At 43.2% G+C, this 19,424-nt stretch overlaps 1 long non-coding RNA gene across 1 annotated transcript; it reads right to left on the reverse strand.

Annotated features, from left to right (window-relative positions):
• Nucleotides 1–8,084: 8,084 nt before the first annotated feature.
• LOC114604759 (uncharacterized) lies at nucleotides 8,085–11,239 on the reverse strand. Its single transcript, XR_003708422.2, has 3 exons — nucleotides 10,894–11,239; nucleotides 9,751–9,883; nucleotides 8,085–8,191 (listed from the first exon to the last, which is right to left on the reverse strand). It is a non-coding gene; the product is annotated as an uncharacterized LOC114604759 (long non-coding RNA).
• Between the last annotated feature and the right edge of the window lie 8,185 nt (nucleotides 11,240–19,424).

A 19,424-nucleotide genomic window follows, 5' to 3' on the forward strand; every position in this document is an offset into this window, starting at 1 on the left:
GGGCACCAGGGAATGAACCTGGGATCTTCTTTTAGGCATGAGCTACAGCCCTTCCACTACCTTTGTACCATAGCTACATGCTTCAAAAAGATTATTAAATAACTTGGCAGTGCCAGTGACAATCTACAATTGGCTAGTAACATCTTGTTCACTAACACAATCTTGATTCTCATGAGGAAAACCCTCAACTCTCATTTCTCTTGATGCACAAGAAGTCCTAAGGCTATTGCCGCCTCAACTCCTTGCTCTCAGTGCTCATTAGTCATTGCTTCACCCTTGTTGTGTTCACCTGATACTGCAGCATTGCTTGTGCGCTGTTATCTCTGCATGGCTGATCTTGTTTGGTCATGTAAATCCCAAAGCAAGCAACTTAATGAAGATGTTAGCAGACAGAAGGGTGGAGAACACACACAAAATAGAACTTCATGAGCTATGTACAACTTATGTTACCTTTTAACAAAGAGTGTGCAAATCCATGTGACAAAATGTGAATGGGTAGCATATGCACACTTGCTTTCAATATCAGCATTGCCTTCTGTTCTATCTATCTATCTGCTATTAAGTGCATCACATCGAGACACAGTGCTTGCAGAGGGGGGAAAACCATCTGTGGCAGCACAGCAGCTATAGAATAGATTGGAGTTCTTAAATCTTTGGGATTCAGATGGTTGTAATGCTGACAAGATGCTGAGAACCAGAGGCAATGTTGTTCAATCAGATCATCTCGAACTCCCAGAATGAAAACCACAAGGCCAACACAGCTTTAAAAATGATGAGCAGCTGATCGGATATGTGATTCCTCATTAATGACAGTGACATGGTAAGGGGACTGAGAAGAAGAGGAGCTATTGGATGCTTAATGGTTGCATAATAAACAAGAACATACAGTTTGAATTTACATTGAAAGAGACCCCTTGTGGGCACCCACCCACTGGAATAAGCTATTCCTGTTGCTCCACTCTTCTTACACCTTCACAGCACCAAAAACATCTATAACACTTGTCAGAATCTGAAAATACATCAACCCAGTTGCAGATTTTCAGAGCCAATCCACTGGAGATTTTCCATGTCACTTCCCACTGTGGGATTTGTCCTTTTCTCAATGTCCCATAGCACCACCTACAGTTCTCATGAGGGCTACCCCAAAGTACATTCACAATGTTATACTGACACCTGCAGTCATAACAGATTCTGGAAAATAATAATAATAATAAAATGGGTTTTCCATCTGGTTATAGTGGAAATAATTCCCTTAGTTCCAGTGATCTGGGACGGGAAACTTGTGACTCCCCAGATGTTGCTGGACAGAAGCATCTCCCAGACCATTCCATTAGCCATGCTTTTTCCCAGAATGCCTCTGGGCTGTGGGTGAAGAGGGTGGGTGGGTAGCGCCCCAGCAAGGGCATCACTTGGCCTTGTTAAAAAATAAAAAATAAAGGGTGAAAGATGAAATGGACCTCATCCTGCCTGTTGAGCTGCTGGGAGGGGAGGAGGGAGGGGAGGGGAGGGCAGAGTGACCAGGTCATGGCAGGAAAGAGAAAGTGGAGAGTCCAGGGCACTGTGCAGGTGGAGAGAGGCATGTGTGCAATGGTGGCCACCCCATTCACAAAATGCTGCCAGGATGAGGTCATGACCTTTTGATCCTGCTGTAGTGGCTTCTCTCTTTTTTTAATGAGCCTGTGCTGCCTCGTGCTCAAACATCAGGCAAAACCAAGCCACAGCTGGGCTCAAGCCAGATCAGCTACATGCAGTCAGTTGCAACAGCTCCAAAATGCTGTCAGGAGGGTTGTGTGTGTCCCCGCGTGTGTCAAGGACCAGGAGACAAAGCAGGCTATTCAGATTCCGGGAGAGGTGGCCCCTCCCCCCTCCTCTTATCACACTGCAACTTATTTTCTCTTTTCGTCTGGTTTCTAATGTTTTGCTGGCAACTCCTAACCGCCATTCAAGTAGTTTGCTTAAGGTCATATATGCAACATCTTCCTCCTTTGCTTAGAATAAATCAGAGGATCCTTCATGTTGTCACATCATGCTCTGAGTGTAAGCAACCTGACTGCTAAGTCACCACAGCCAGTCTGCACAGATCTGCTCTGAATGATGCTTCTCGCCCAAGTGGCCAGTGACTCTCTCTCTCTGGTCATCCTGAGTCGTAAGATTTCCCCTTTAAGATGTTAACTGCTGCTTCACATTCAGTTTGCCTAAGCCTTCTGAAAGCAAATGAAAGCAACCACAAAAGTGGTCTGTCCAACTCTTATTGGGCCAGGTGGTGTACGATTGTGAACAATCCCCCAACTTTTATCCTAGGAGAACAGAAAATCTGTGGGAACAGATGGTGTCTAGGATATCCAAGTAGGTCACTCTCTGCTGAGTTAATGTTCATGCTAACACAGTACTTTCCCCGCCAGCATTCGCTCTGCTCTGTTTTCTGTGAACTGTTTGTGGCGGTTTTGATAACTTTTGGTCTAATGGAGTAGCTCAATGCATTTGATTTGATTTTTCTAATTACTTTTCGACTGAAGCTCATAGAGATGTTAAAAAAATCAGGTTTAAATGCTCTTTGGGATATTATGCCAGCTGGCTTCTCCTCCGTCTGGTGCTTCTGTATTTACTTTTACTGCTGTCTGGGGGTCTTTCTTCCTACCCAAAAGTGCACCTGATGTCATTAACAATAACATGGTGCAGTAAGTTTGCAAGTTTGTGTTTTGCAAGAAACGCATTCTACCATTGCTTCCCTATAAGTTTATGTAGGAGAAGATTATTTAGAGCGTTTTGCTTTTATTTATTTGCAGTGCAACCTGTGTGAATTCTCAGTTGGACTCTGGGGTTTGACTCCTTACTTTAATCACCCAAGGAAACTCAATGCTATATCACTTGGCTTTTCCGGATACAGGCTTCATATTCAGATAATGGAGGAAAGCTAAGTTATTTGCACACTTCTGTGGCTGAATATTAAACATGAGCCAAGGACGCCAGACTGCTCAACAGTGAAGCGCTTCTATTCCTATGGCTCAGCTTTCCCCTGTGATGAGGGAGCCCTCGTGGCAGCCTCTCTTTTTTACCCCTTGTCCTAGTGGCAACTACTGAGCATCTCACATTTGTGGCAATGCTTTCTGGGTAATGCTTTCAGCATTACCCTGCACACTTTATGTACATGACCATTCTGGAGCTTGGCCTTCCCATTTAGCAGTTTGAGGCCACCTCTGCCGCTTCTCATGCTTGAAAAGCATACCTCTGGGATGGGCAGAGGTGGCAGCCGGCATTCCTCAGCAAAACTCACCATTCCTGCCATGTTGATTTGGGGTGAGGGAGAACTAAAAGGGATTTGCTTTTGTGCTCTGAAGCACTGGGATTGCAGTGTTCCAGCACAATCATTCCCTCTGATTACAAGCTTGCCCTCTCCTCATGCTGGTGTTCCCTCTACCTTCCCCTTCATCCTGCACCCTGATCTTTTCCTTCCATGGCAAGGTGAGAGAGAGGGAGATCAGTTTCACTTCTAGTAGACACTTGTCCATGGCGCTTTTTTGGTGTCCGAGTCAAAGAGGTGCCAAGAGGCACTTTGGGGGAATCACCACTTCAGCTCTGGGTACCATGTACAGATTGTGCTTTACCTGCCAAAAACACATCATATGCCTGCAGGACAGCAACAATTCTTCCCCTGGAGCTCTTAAGCCTTCATGTGGAAGAAGACAGGTTTCCAGACCATCTGATCCCAAGTCAGTATGGCCAGCCCCATGCAGAGGGTACTGCAGTAGTCCAGGTGAGCTGTAACTAGCACGTGTTGCCAGCACCAGAACAGATGGGTAGATAATACAGATGGGGAAAGAAAAGAAGTATTGATTTCTGTGTCAGAATGCAAACTGTGACTCTCAGGGACATTCCTGAGCTGGGACCAAAGCCTAACCCGTCCCAATAGACATCATAGACAAGGGACAGGTTCTGCTTCCTTGTGGATGGTGTAGTTAAGATCCTTGGTGTACACTTTGCCATTCCGGTACATGGTAGCCATTCACTGCCCTCCATTCGGCTACAGACAAAGCTTCCTCACCCCATTATCCTTACTTTAGGATCAGGGACCATGTTTGCTGCCTGTTCTGTCCCCAGATGAATTTCCTCTTATGTGAGGTCATTTCACTGTCATTGACTCTTCATGGGAAAAGTAGCTGCAGACCCTACAGAAAGCAGCCTGGGTTCTGCTGGCAAGGAGCAACAGGGAGCCAGGGAGTCCCTGCAGTAGAATTGACCTCTCTCTCTGTCCTTTCTTCCATCACAGTGAAGGCTATTACTCTCATGGTTGTTCTAAAATCATTGCTGTTTTTGGCTTTCTTGTAATGACAGCAGTACCTACCATATTCACTCAAGTCTAATCTAATGCACACCTTAATTTTCGCAACATAATTTGGCCAAAAATGGTGAGCATTAGATTCGAGTAAATACAGTAATTACACACACACACATCCTAGCTCCAGCAGCTGGGAATGTACAGTTAGCAGCTGTGGAATACAGACAGCCTCAATATTTTGTCACATTTTAGTTGTCTCATCATTGCAGCCAGTCATTTAGAGTAGACCTTCTTTCACAGAGATCTTTGAAATGACAAGTCTTCTAATATCGTGAGTAATCATAGTGTGATTTTGCAAAGGCTGACAATCTCTATTTAGCCTCCTTTTTAGCATTTTGCCTCTTTCCCTTTCCATTATTGCTTTGTAAACTGTGGCAAGGTGTATTTAATTTTAAAATGCTAATAAAGAGCTATTTGACATTATCTAGGACCTTAGGAGGTTCCAGTGGTGTTATCAGGCAGGCACATACAGCATTAGCAGAGAGCAGTTGCCAGTCAGAGTAGGCAACACTAGAACATATGAACAAATAATCTGACACTGCGTAAAACAGCTGCCTGTGTTTTAGTGACACAGGAGTCCCCTCTAAGTGTGGGCTTTAATGGAAACCTGACTGTACAGACATTGTAGACCTACTGGCAGGGATGCTTTCCTGGGTCTGGTACTGTGTATTTGGACTGAAGCCTCTGCATGCACATGCATGTAAATCTGTTGGCAAGATCTCATGGCACAGCAACTGGATACAAATGGGAAGATGCATCCAGCAACTGTTATTCAGAGGCAGAACACAGCCAATTGTCATGAACTGGCAGGGTGACAGGGAGAAGTCCTGGCAATTGGTGCAGCCCAGCCATGATTGGGGCACACCAGGGCAAGCTAGGGATGGGGAAGGAAGTACTCACAGGGTGATGGAGGATGGCAAGGGGATCAGTGCCAAGAAACCAGAGCAGCAGGACTCATCACCAGAGTCAGAGGGGCCTCTGTCTATAAATATGGTGGGCTCTAAGGTATAGTGAGCAGTGGAAGGGGTGCTCCAGGAGGCTGAGACAGCCATGGGTCCACAGCTCTCTAGCTCTGAGAAGAGGGATGTGATTCCTCAGCTGGAGTAGGCTTGGAACAGGTGAGGGGCATATGACTCATCAAGCCCAGATGCTGCAATCAGCATGCAAAGTATGAGATTTCTGGGTACAGGGCAGTATATAAATTCAATTAATAAATAATAATAATAAAATACAAAAGGGCAGCAGAGCTGAGGTTCTGTGCCTGCTCAACTGCTCATCTTGATGGACCTTGGCTGGGATGCTACAGGACTTTGGACTTACCCCTGACTGCGTTTCTTACCTGTTGAACTTGGGACTTGACTTACTGACTTGCTGCCAGATAGAGCAGGGTTTTGGGGACACCAATTAGCTAATAGCCATTGATAACCTCTATGAATTCTCTTGTCCTCTTTTGAAGCATCCAGCTTGGTGGCCATCACGACTTGTGGAGCGCATTCCACAACTTACGCGTTGTGTGACAAATTACCTTCTTTGGCCCTGAATCCATGCCATCAGTATAACAAAAGGAGAGAGCAAATAACATAAACCAGGCTTGTTCAAGGTTAGTTAAAGGTTAATCATGGCACCCCATGGAACTGTGGGCTTTTCGAAAGTCAACTGAAAATTGCTAGCAAATCTCCGTGACGCAGAAGACTTTGAACTTTTGAGCCACTGAAGTTTCTTAGGAGATGCAAGGAGCCTTGAAATCCTATTAGGAATTGACTCAGCCCTTCATGGCAAAAACAGTACCTTTAAATGATTGAGATCAGTGCCAGTGAAGTCCCCCCGCTGGCATTGCCCTTGTCTCCGAGGTGTCACTGGGGCTGTGTATTTATGCACAGTGTGAACTGCTTAAATCGTTACCTACTGCGTAAATATCCCAATCAAATGTTTAGCTGAAAGACTGATAAAACTCCGGAGAGCTGAGAATTTCTCTCCGCTTGTCACTTCATTGCCAACAGGGAGGCATGCCGCCTCGCCTGTCCCGACGATCAATACGTGCAACATTCAGAAGATATTTCTTTAAATGTGCTAAACTGTGCAATAATTGGCCTGGAAAACAACAACTGTGGCGCCATCGTTTTGCCCAAGAAACATTTGGCTGCCAGGATGAGGCACTCACAGCAGATTAGATTATTAGTTTGACTCGCTTGTCTGCTTCACCTGTGACTTTGTGAAAATGGATCATCTCTGTACATGCGTATAGACAACTCTATCAGTATACATCTATGGAAAAAGATATACATTTACAGATATGTGTCTGTCTATATGGGTGTATATGTATAAAGATAGAGTGAGTGCAGATGTGCATCATACATTTAAAGCACATTCAATAGACATTTAAAGTTCATGGCTTCCCCCAAAGAATGCTGGAAACTGTAGTTTCCCACCACAGCTGCGATTCACAGCATCCTTAAGCTGCAGTTCCCAGGATTCTTTGGGAGAAGGCTTCTCCAGATGACCTTTTATGGAGCAGTTCCCAGGATTCTTTGGGAGAAGGCTTCTCCAGATGACCTTTTATGGAGCAATTATCCTGAGTTGCTCACACAAAGCTTATGCAGAGGTTAGACTATGGTCTTTATTGAGCATTTATTCTGATGTGTTTGAAGGGGTGTTATGTGACATTGTGTGTTCATCCTGAGCAGTGTACCTTCCCATTAATCATCTGTTCATTTGGACTTTTTGCGTGAAAAGAAAATTGTATTGGAGACATTGGGTCTGAAGAGTGTGAAATTATTGCTTAACAGAAAGCAGAATAATTTCTTTTATGTAAACGACAGACAGAAAATTGGAAGTCCTTTAATTTTTTCTTCTCCCCCCCCTTTTTATTTTCTGTGTTTTCTTTTTTCTTTCTCTTTCTCTGTTTTTGTTTTTATTTATATTAGTTTCTTTTATCTTATTGTATTATGAAAAAGCTTTAATAAAATAATAATTATTATTAGTAATCAATATGCTAAGCCGTAGCAGACATCATTGGTCAGCATCCAGTGGGTAGGTAGCTGCCTGAGGATACTAAATTGTCATGCCAAGCCTGTGTGAAGCTACAGGAGCCTCTTCTTAATCCTTTAACCATGGTTAGGAGATAGGGAACTTTGAATCTCTTACATGTAGCTTACATCCAGCACCCAAACTCATCCCTTCTCCCAGTTTGCAGCACTGACTGACCAGCTGCAAAAGAGAACCGGCTTCCTTCCTATCCTTTCAATAGTTGTGTGCTATTGGGCTTCTGGGTCATCTTACCCCAAGCACAAATGACTGTGGCGTCAAAGGAAGCTCTGTGTGTTGCTTGCATGTGTCTGGACAAGATGACAAAACGTGAACGCTTTTTGTTCTGCAAGAAAATGGCCCTTTTATCTGTTCCAGTTCTCATCACTCCCACACGGCATAAGGAGAGGTGGAGGGTGAAAGTCATTTCCTGACACTTTCCCACCAGGTTGTTATCATATGTCTTGCAGAGTATCTGTCACTTTGATGGGCTGTGTTAGGATAAGTGATATCAGGCCACCGATGCAGAGCAAACAAGAGACAGTGGAAGAGGCCCTGCCGGGATGGAAGTTCCTACAAATTCTTCTTCAGCTGCAACACTGCTTCCATGTACCCCAAAGCACTTCTGTCCACACCGTCAGATGAAAGAAAGATAGATTTGCTCAGTTCTTTTATTTGCTAAACCTGCAACGCTGCTAGAGAAAACAAGGCTAGGTCTCCATGAATAACAAGAAAAAGAGTGATGTGTTTTTCAATGCAGTGAAAACTGAGGTCCTAGCATTTCCCATGTATTCTGATGCTGTGAAATTCTCCTTCCCAATGATTTTTTCCCTACAAAATAAAATAAAATAAAATGTTTAGGGGTACTCTCATTTTGACTCAAGAAAATCACCGTTTTATAGTTCAAATCAGGGAAAATAAATACAGTAAATGGACAAAAGTACAAAGAACATGCATTACACTGGGAAAGGAAATGAAGCCGCCATTGGAGGTGGTAACAAGGAAAGTGACCAATCACCATGCTAGATTCCAACTCCTACTTCACATATTAAACGCTCGCTTCCGTCTGAGACTCAGGAAACACTGTGACAGGAAATGAGGCCACCATCAGGGGTAGCAACAGAACTGACAATTCACCGTGCTAGAGAAGAAATAATTTTCACAAAATGTTAGGGGTATGCACACCCCCCCAGAAAAAAACACTGTCCCTCCCAAAGGATCTACTTCCCTCCACATCAACCATTCTGATGCTTTTAAATGGGCCTTAAATTCCTTTTGTGTTGGAATTTTCTTTTCATTGCAGAAGCTGGTCTGGAGTTTTAAAATGGCTGTTACTGTTTTATTATTACTTTCAGTCTGGATTGGATGCTTTTATGCTGCTATCTTATTTGTGTTCCAATGCTATGATCCTTTGGGAGGGTCATTGGCAGCATCAAATCTCTGTCTCCAAGGGCAGAAAGAGAGATCTACCCTTAGAGAGGGATGTTGGACATCCACTCCCTATTCTTGAAAACATCTGCAGCCCTTGCACTACCAAAGTTGGATTTCTGGTGTCAGCAGAACTCCAAAGGGATTCTGCCATGGCTGGAGTGGGGAAGACATGGATGCAAGGAAAGCAGAGCCTTTCAAACACGGGAGAATAATATGCTAATGGCAAGGGTGTGATGGACAGACCTTTGGTCATCCTCCTGGAGACCCACTAGCCAATCCTGGCAGGATGGAGTAATCAAGATGGCATAACAACCACCAATCAGGAGGGAGTGGAGCGTGAAAAGGTAGAATCTGACCATTTAATTGACAAATGGGGCCTGGCTAGGGAAGTAGCTGGATGATTAAGGGATTGTTAGGAAGGACAAACTGGTCTAATTTCCATAGGGAAATGAAGAAATCCCAGAAAGGGGCTAGAGACGTTTTACTGTCAGGGTAAACCTGATAGCCATTCTAGGAGAAATAGGATTTAATAAAAACAGTCTTATAGAGGAAAGTTTTAAGTAGAGTTCTTAGCTGAATCTGTAACAGTGTTTTGACTAAAAATAAGTATTCTGCCTTTTCTAGCGTAACTATTAAGCTTTATCCCTCAAAGAGTGCTTGTTAATAAAATTCCAGTTTTGTTTCCATCATGCCTCATCTTTAATTTATTCCTTTTTCAAGGAATAAGTGGCCACATGAATCCCACTACAATAGAAAGTGCCCTTGCTTCTGAATATAATTAACCATTTACATAAAATCCTTGAATTCACAGTTGTTTCTGACAGGGAGTGACAAGGTTTAAATCACCCAGAGCTGGTCATGCTGCCTCGGGAGTTTATCGCAGAGGGAAAATGTAAAATGGGAAAGAGGGGAGGAAAATAAACAGAAAAGGACAGAGGAGTGCAAGAGTGCTGATTTACCTCAACTAGCAGGTGTTAGATGAGATGAGTTCAACCATATTCAGTTCACTGCTGCCTTCAGGATTGGTGTTTTATGCTGCAATCCTAGCTCCTGGCTGACGGTCTTGATGGAATGGTGTAGCTGGAACCAAATCTACAGCTCCACCAATCATGCCAGCAAACAAAAAATATATCTTTCAGAATGCCAGCTCCCTGGCTGGTTCAGCAAAGATGCCATTACCCAACAAGTGATGGCAACAGTGCTAGCTCAGGAATGGATGCAGTGCTGACTCAACCACACACCATCCCTGCTCCTGAAACATCTTGGGTTGGGGTTTTTTTGGGGGGTGGGGGAATAGTTACACTGGCTACTGCTGGATGCTGTCAGTGGTAGCTTCCAGCCACATAAGGACACTCTTCAGGAGGTCTCTTCTGCCTGGCAGAGCCAGGCAAGGTTGGGTGGAACAACCATCCAAGTAGGACTGGAACCACCACAAAGCAATGCCACCCACCTCCAGCTGAGACAACCACTCCAGAAGCATACCAGGGTTGATGGTATTGAAAGTCATTGAGAGGTTGTGGAGAAATAACATCAACACATTTCCCCTGTCTCTCTCCTGACAGACCTCGTCATACAGGGAGAACAAAGCAGTTTCTTTGTCAAAACTGACCCTAAACTCAGATTGAAGTGGATCTAGAAAATCAGTTTCCTCCAAGAGTGCCTGGATTGTGGAAGGAAGGGGATATTTTCCCCAACCTCCTCTCCAGTGGGTTTCCTAAATCCACACTACTGCCACCATTTAATATTATTTATACACTTTGCAGCCTTAACTAACCCCAACCCCTGGTAACTGTAAACTAAAATCATGCTAAAAGATCAGATATAAGCAACAATTTTTTTTACATGGATTTATTTCATGATTTTGTATTGTACAAGCTTATGGGAGTACTTGAAATAGGAGTCTCTTGAAATGGATGTGCACTTTGTTAACTTGTTACTGTCACTTTAAATATCAAAAGATTATTTCAGAACACTAAGACAACTTTGAAGAAGCACTTATATACTTTATTAAAACTCTTTTGCCACATTGGTGTAGTAGTTACTGCACGCCAGTTACGCCTGGCTTTTTTTTTTTTTGAGGCCTCTGTTTTGCCTCTACTCACCTTCTAAAGCACAGCTCTGATTTTGCTGCCCTGTTGTGTAATCTTCCTTTGGATCTCCTACCAGACACCAGAGCTTGGTATTCCAAACTACCTCTCAATTGCTCTCTCTCTGTGATTCTTCCCCTCATCTCTTCATCCTAAGCCAAGTGATTCAGCTACCCCGGCAAGTCTTCAAACAACAAAGCAACTCTGGCTTCCTTCCAGGTTTTCTTCCTTCTTCCTCTGCTGCCTCCTTCTGGCCACTACAGACTAACCCAAATTGACTAGTACTCAGCTATATATACACTTCTCCTGACCCCTCTAGTCCAGCCCCAGCCAATCAAATGGTATAACTGAAAATTCTAAACCTGTACCCACCAATCAGAATATGCACATATTCTATCCTTCATTTGCATACTGAGAGTTCTATCTCCAACCCCTCCTCATCTGTGTCAGTTAAAGTTCTCCAGTGACAGTTAAACCAACTTTCACCTGACCAGATGGAAGACTTCCCCCATCAGTTACATTGCAGTGCACACTACAATACAAATGGCAAAATACATTGCACAATACTCATTAAAGCACAAGTTGAACAAACAGTATTGCATCACAGTTCTATCATAAACCACACTGTGGATATAAAACTTTAAATAAATGAATAACAGGTAGACTGCCAAGCTTTCACCATTGGCGCATTACTCCATTACTGGGAAAGCTTCAGTGTTAAATTTCTGCATATCACCCATTTGTTAAAAGAATACAAACCTTGCCTGAAACCAAGGCCCAAGTGAACATCTGGTTTTACATTTACTACAAATCTCCCATCAGCTGACAGAAATTTAGCAAAAATAATAATAAAATTGTACCTGTTTGTTCTGAAAGGAAAAGAGAGGCAACTAGAGCCATTAACAAAGGAAGGGGATAAACTAAACTCCTACTTGAATGCTTTGAAATGCTTGCATCAAAGGAAGATGCAAATAAGCAAACCAACGCATAAGCAGTTGGCTCCTTATTTGATTTCTCCTATTAAATGATGAAAATAATTCTAGTGCAGAGGAACATGGGGTGTTTTTCAAAAACAAAAACCAAAAACCCTTTTCAAAGTAGGGAAGTGGTTTGCTTACTCAGAAACCAATTTTATTTCCTGCTAGTGAGTGTTTTTGACTTGTGAAGCCGTGAATAAAAGCAAAGATGGACCGGTTTTCCCCATGTAAATTAAGTAGCAACACCGTGGCCACATATCCAAGTAATGGTTGGAACAACTAAAGGAACTATAACTGCTTTAATATAACTGTAACACCCATGTATACTTAGACTTACATGGTTTAATCTTTGAGACAAGCCTATGCTATCGGCTCATCAACCAGGTAGCCAAAGCCTTGCTTGTGAAGGGAATGTGGAACCTCCTTTACTCCCAGTGCCGAGAGAGCAGAGGTGGGGAAGAGACCTGGAGGGTGGTTAGGAATGCTCCTGCTCCAGGGTGTGAGACCAGGAGCTCGACGCAACATTCAGCCATGCTTAATCCCTCTCAACATTCTCCATCCAGGCAAGTCAGGGGCAATATCACAGTTCAAGTGGACACATTCCAGCCAGGCAACAGCACTTGAAGAAGACACAGAGGAGGGGTCAGTCAGTGAAGGCTGGAGTGGGTTACGTGTCCTGACAGAATCCCAAGGGCTGGACAGAGAGTCCTAGAGGGCTATATTTCAGACTTTCCAAGTCTGAAAGTGTTCCTGTTTTCCAGGGTCAGTCCTGGATTTACAGAAGCTGTTTCAGTTTCTGATTTGATCCCGGAATATCCCGCTTTTCTTTAGGATGTCCCTATCTTCATCAGTGGGATGCGGGTGGCACTGTGGGTTAAACCACAGAGCCTAGGGCTTGGCGATCAGAAGGTTGGCGGTTCGAATCCCCGCGACGGGGTGAGCTCCCGTTGCTCGGTCCCAGCTCCTGCCCACCTAGCAGTTCGAAAGCATGTCAAAGTGCAAGTAGATAAATAGGTACCACTCTGGCGGGAAGGTAAACGGCGTTTCCGTGTGCTGCTCTGGTTCACCAGAAGCAGCTTTGTCATGCTTGCCACATGACCCGGAAGCTGTACGCCGGGTCCCTTGGCCAATAAAGTGAGATGAGCGCCACAACCCCAGAGTTGTCCATGACTGGACTTAACAGTCAGGGGTCCCTTAACAGAGAAATGTTGGAGGGTTATATGATCCCTAAGTGTCAGGGAATGGTCTAAACAGGAGGATTAGGAAGTGTATCCTCAGCCAGATCAGCTTCTCGCTGAAGAGGAGGAGGAGGTGAACAATTTGCCCCACCCTCTCCCGAGTAGTTTCAGTAGGAGAGAGAGAGAGAGAGAGAGAGAGAGAGAGAGAGAGAGAGGAGAATGCTGCACAGCCTCCGCAGGAGTTACCTAGCTATGAGATACTGGAGAAGAAGGGGAAGGGAGGGAACAACCAACAGAGTCCTCTCTAGAGAGCCAGGGCGATTCCCACTCCCCTCAAACTCGCAGGTCCAGCCATATTAAAGAACAGAGAATGCAGAGGGCTGGAACTTCCTGTTGGCACCTAGGATGTTGCTGGGGAGGGAAGTGGAAGAGTTCAGAGTAGCCAACACCTCTCTTTGTGGAGAGATATAGAATCTTGCTTTGCAACCAGATGACTGAATGGAAAAGGCTATCAAATACAAACTGCTTGTGATTCTTGCCTATGAAGTTACTGGGAGAGGAAAGGACTCTCCACACTGGACACCAAGCCAAAGAGATAAGTCACTATACAACCATCTGAAGACAACCATAAATAGGGAAGTTTTTAATGTTTTATTATGTTCTGATATATGTTGGAAGTCACCCAGAGTGGCTGGGGCAACCCAGTCACATGGGTGGGGTATGAATAATAAAATTATCATCATCACCATTGAATAGTACACCCCCATTTTCATGGGAGAAATGTTGGAAGGTATGCATTTGGGCCTCAGACTTGAGATTCCCCGTTAAACAGACATCATCTAGTTTGTGTGTGCTACAAGACTGAGAGTAGGAAAAATGAAGGTCCCCAAGGAAATGAACATCATTTATTTATAAGAAGGAGGCACACACAGAGAGACCGCCCCCCTTCAGCCCCTTCATTTTCATTCCTTGCTCTTTGGTGCTTCCATTTATCAGCCTCTGGGAATCAGGCAGGTAATGATGATATACGAAGTCGAGTGAAGTAATTTTCCCACCATGGTGCAGAAATCACGACAAAGCAGCCCTACTTCAGGAAATCATATTATACCCCAGTATAAGCAGGATGGTTAAGCTTTAGTTGATGCCTACCTTTCAAATACCTACAGGCCCCCTTTGGTGTTACAGACTCAAAAGCACATTAATGTTCCAGTCATAAGCTGTGCTCAAAATGCTTTAACCTTTGTGCAAGCAGGAATTATTACAAACCCTTCTGTGCAAATTTACCAGCCCAATTTCCTAGCAATTACTACGTTCATTGTCCAGTGGCTTGAATTACAGAAAAATGAAATTGGTTGGTGAGAAGCAGGAGCTCGCTCTAAGGCTATTCATAAGTTCCAACGCCTTGTTGCTTGCTTTCAAGTATAAATGTATTAGTCTGTCTGGAGAGCAGAAAAGTTATGCACAATATCCTACAGATCCTACAGCTGCAGATGACTGAGTTGGTATATGAGCTATTCTTGAATACACTTGCTGCAAAAGAAAAAGAGAGAAGGAAAAATATACACCATACCATGAACCACTGTTCAGGGCATATTAAGGAAAAGAGTTTCAGCCTGTGTACTGTCAGGGTTATTGATTTATGAGTTTTTTTCACCACTAGACAAATAACAGCTTTTTGGGATGTCACAGGAACAGGGAATAAAGCTGGCAAACAACAGTTTTTGCTAAGCCAACAAGAGAAGGGCTGAATTTTCATTTTAATATGAATGGATACCCTTCATAACCAAAAGCATGTAAAATATATGAACTCAAATTTGGCTAGAGGCAAGGAAATAGGAGTTATTGTATTTATTTAGGTCTGTGCCTTGAATTATTTCAGGAACACACACACACACACACACACACACACACACACACACAAAAAGATGAGGTAACGTTTCTATGGTTATCAAGCAATATGCGATTATCAAATGTGCCCCTTTTAAAAAAAACCAAAGGGGGGGTGGAGGCTTAATTTGATTCAGCTGATCTGGTCACCAGCTAGCTATTTTCTCCTCCATGTGATCAGCCTCTGACAAATTCACATTTGCATGAATTATTGGCGGTGCCTGTGCTTGTTCTGTTTACTTCCATTGAGCAGGCAATTCATGTTTTAGTTGCACAATTTGGTTATTTTAGAAATGATTTGGGATCAGCAGCCCAGAAAAGATGGTGTCACTGAAGCGCAAGGCAAATCTCAGTCCAGTGGAATCTAAACTTATAATGAAGATGGTAATAAAATGTGAATATTTCCCAGCCTGATGGCAGGGAGTGGAAAGAGAAAATGCCTAGCTTGATGTCTGCATGAGATATAAAAGAGATGATCTGGTGAATACAAAACCAAAAGTTGTAAACAGAAATTATATTCAATTCACACCAAGAGAAAGCAAACGGACCGGTATTCAGACAGTGTGTCTCTTGGCAAATAGAGATTCCTCTTTTGCCTTATTTTTCTCTTCCAATATGTCTCCTGTCTCCAGAGTAAAATTAAATTAGCATCAAACCCTTTTTTCTTGAGTCAAGAAAATAACATAAGCCAATGAACTATCATCTCCTGCAATCTTAGAGGAAACTTTAATGACTTAGGAATCGAAACTCATTTACTTAGACTGGATTCAACTCTTCTTTTTGGGTCTCATGTATTGTCAGGTTTTTTTATGCAAAAAAACCAGAGTTAAGGTAAAAAGCTGTTTATATAGCTGTATACATACATAATGCAGTATGCAAGTAAGCTTTAATTCCAACCACAAGGTATATTGTACACACCAAAACAATCTCCAGGTGGTGTAAGATTCCAGAGTTTCCAGTCACTTTCCTGAAGTCTGTGTTTCCTTTGGAAATGAGGCACAGCAGAGAATGTGCTTATAAACCATATATCATATATACAACCAGAGCCTATGATAGAAGGGTTCACACCCCAAGAAACAAGGCAATGATCACCTGTTACCCACTGATGTCCAGTACAAAAGCTTCTTCTGATAGAACATACTTTTCAAAGAGTGGTGTTTAAAGCACTCAGAGTGGTTCCATCAGTAGGAAAATGCCTCTGGACCGCATCTCATAGCACTAACATTTCGCTTCCTTCAGTCAAATGCCAACAGTAGCTTAGAGAAAGGCCAGGTACTTTTTTATGCACACCTGCTTCCAGTGTTTTCTCTGGTGACTCCTTAGAGCTCCACCAGCCTTTGAGGTACAATCCCTCAAGCCCCCTTTTCCCCATGGCCCATACACCTACAAAGCTAAACCAGATTAGCAACCAGCCAGTCAGATTTGCTTCAAGCCAAATCCCTCCTCGGCCTGGCCAGTAAAGCGAAATGAGTGCTGCAACCCAAGAATCGTCTGCGACTGGACCTAATGGTCAGGGGCCCCTTTACCTTTTAAATCCTCCAACTACAGCATAGTCTCCCTACATTAGAAATCACAAATGAAACACAGAATACTTCTACTGTGTCCATCACCCTTGGGTAGCAATGGTGGTCAGGTTCACAATGAGTCCTGTATCTGCCTCAAACGAGCTGAAAGCCTCCAGGAAACAAGTCTTTCAACACAGAGTTTACGACATGCTAGTTACTTGTGTCAGGAAAGAATCACTACCAGCTGCCCAGATGGGGAAGCTTCTGCAAACTGGAAGAGTGTGTTTCTTCATCTGGTATCAGGCTGCCAGTATTAGCATTGAGTCTGGTCCTCCAATTTCTCATAAGTTTTCTTCCCCTGATAAAAAAAAGTTTCAGATTTTTATCCTTGTCCACAGAGTGCTTGAGGATTTGGATGTTTGTGTGGTTTTGAGCTTATTATTGTGAGGTGGTCAAGGGTGGTCAAGAGACTTTCTCTCCTTCCCCCTTTCAATTTCTCCAGCATTCATTATGAACCCTCCAGCAGCCCACAAGCCTCAGGTGAGGAGTTATCTGGTGACAGGAGCTCCCAACATAGGAACTAACTCCTAGGGGCCAAGGTCTCTTCGGCCCTCCCCCCCAATAATTTTTTTGATGGGGCAGGCCCCCCAGAGTTGATTGGCATTGCCATTCGAATGGTGTGTGTATGCCACATCTTGTGATCAATTATGTGGGTGAGACTTACCTGCCCCTCAATATTTTTATTCAAATTGACACCCTGGGTCCCCAACTGTGGACAACCAGTGCCCCACAAACTTCATTCATCTGTAACATGCTTGTGGATTTGCCACTGAGGACAGGAGACAGCACATCCATTCATTAGTGACATCTATTTGTAATTGTGTCTTTATTGCTTCTTCTATTTCTTGTGTTATATTTTTTTACAGGGGAGTTTAGGTGGGAGTTACATTCCGGGTCATCGTGCGCATTGGCAGAGCATGCATGAGTCTGCCCACCCCCATTGCACACCCCTCCCCACGTATGCATCGAACATGCACAAAATGGAAGTTGCCTTTTGTGGTGTTCATATGGAGCCCCCGGTCATCTCACAAACTATTGACCCGTACACCACTAATCCACTGCCACCAACCAGGTTCTCCCCAGTAAATCACTTAGTCTCAGTCAGGTTCTCAAGTTAACAATGAAGATTGTAGTTTATTGCATACACAAATAAACTTTAAATACATTCGAAATGCTGCTACCCTTTACCCTCTTATTTTATTCTGTCTCTAACTCTTCTACCTCCCCTCACACAAGAACCAACTGCACTAACCCTCTCTCTCTTTCCATCTGTCTGCCAACTGCTTTCCCAACTGCTTCTTCCAAACCAACCAACCAACTGTCTAAACCTCGGGGCAAGCCCTTTTATAAACAGGTTAGGCTCCGCCTCTGGCTTTTCTATTGGTCTACCTATTAACTCTTTCTTTCCCCCTGTACAGACATTTTCAAAAGAATGGGCAAACGCCACACCTGTATTCTGATGTTAATTCTATGGAGTTCAGATTGCAATACAATAAAATGGAATATATATGAAGCAAGAAATATATGGTTAAAAAAAGCCATATGGCATCTAGAACAGCATATTACAATGGCCACGAGGGGCAGAACAATCATTTAGGTGGTCCACCCAGACCGTCAGCGGTTTTCAAGTGGTCCATGGGGAGTAAAGCTTGGGAGCCACTGCCTTGTGGCACCATCTCCTGGGCTTTAATTGAAGCAGAACCACCTGAGGAGGCTGCAGAGGGCAGACCATTAGAGAGATGGTTTATAGTAGCAAAGAAAAAGAAAGAGGCACTCACAAACACCCTTGAAAGGAAAGTTAAATGCAGCAAATAACCTGCACCTTACTCGCTGGAATTTCACTAAAATGTTCTCTCCCTTTGAAATTGTAAAATGCAATCTCCTTTTCTCTTTAATTGATGGAGAATGCCCAAAATTTCAGCATTACTGTGGAGCTAAGACTATAACATAGATAATGTCTGGGCACACAGTTAAGTGAAAAAGATCAGTGCTTGTGGGTTAGCAGAAAAGAATTACTTGCAAGGCTGTTGTGATAGTTAATTCTTTTGGTGATTGTAAATAATAAGCCTCATCAAAGTTAAGTTATATATCAAAGTATTATGGCATCGGCTTGAAAAGGTAGTTATAATTGCTTCCCTCCAAATGCTTTCTCATGTGGGACAGACTCTCTCTGGAACAAGCTACTAATCAAAAGAAGCTTAGATTCCTCTTCTCGTAGACTGTTTTTGAATTTGGTTCACTGGTTTCTGCCACAGAGAAAGTTATCAGACACAAGAGGCAGATAAGAGTGTTAAACAAATGCTGGAAATGGCAACCTGCACCTCTTCTCTTTCTAAGGGACTCCCATTACTGTCATTTTAAAATAAATAAGTATTAGAATGTCAAGACAGAAAAATAAAAGCAGAGGAAAAAATCAAGTCAGCATAGGAAAAAAACTTCAAGCATTTGTGTGTGTAAATAATTGAATCACCGGACTTCATCTAAATGAATGATCAAACTTGCTCACAGATCATGCCAGAGATTCTGCTAAATGATAATAAACTTCACATCATATTACCCTCTTTGAATTAAATAGAAAACTTCTATTCCCTTTACTGCAGAACTGTACCACACTATAAGTATTTTATTTATATTTTGTTGAAACCTCCCGGTACATTGTGTCTGTAAAGTTCAGAGTAGAAGTATTATGTACTTCAGTTAAACCTTTCTGGGGAACTGTTTTGGTTAAGCATACCCAATGTAAAATTCAGGTTGCTCCATGTCAAGAGTGATGATTGCATTAAATACTTGCAAAGACAAACTTCCAAGGTCACAATCCCAACACAGAGTGAAACATGCTTCGGCCCCACTGATTTCAATGGGCTTGAACTACACTTAGCGCAATGTTGGATTGTGGCTCAACAATGTGTTTCGGAGCTCCATAGCAGAATCTCGCCTTA

This window comes from Podarcis muralis, chromosome 9, assembly GCF_964188315.1.
Source record: "Podarcis muralis chromosome 9, rPodMur119.hap1.1, whole genome shotgun sequence".
Lineage (NCBI taxonomy): Eukaryota > Metazoa > Chordata > Lepidosauria > Squamata > Lacertidae > Podarcis > Podarcis muralis.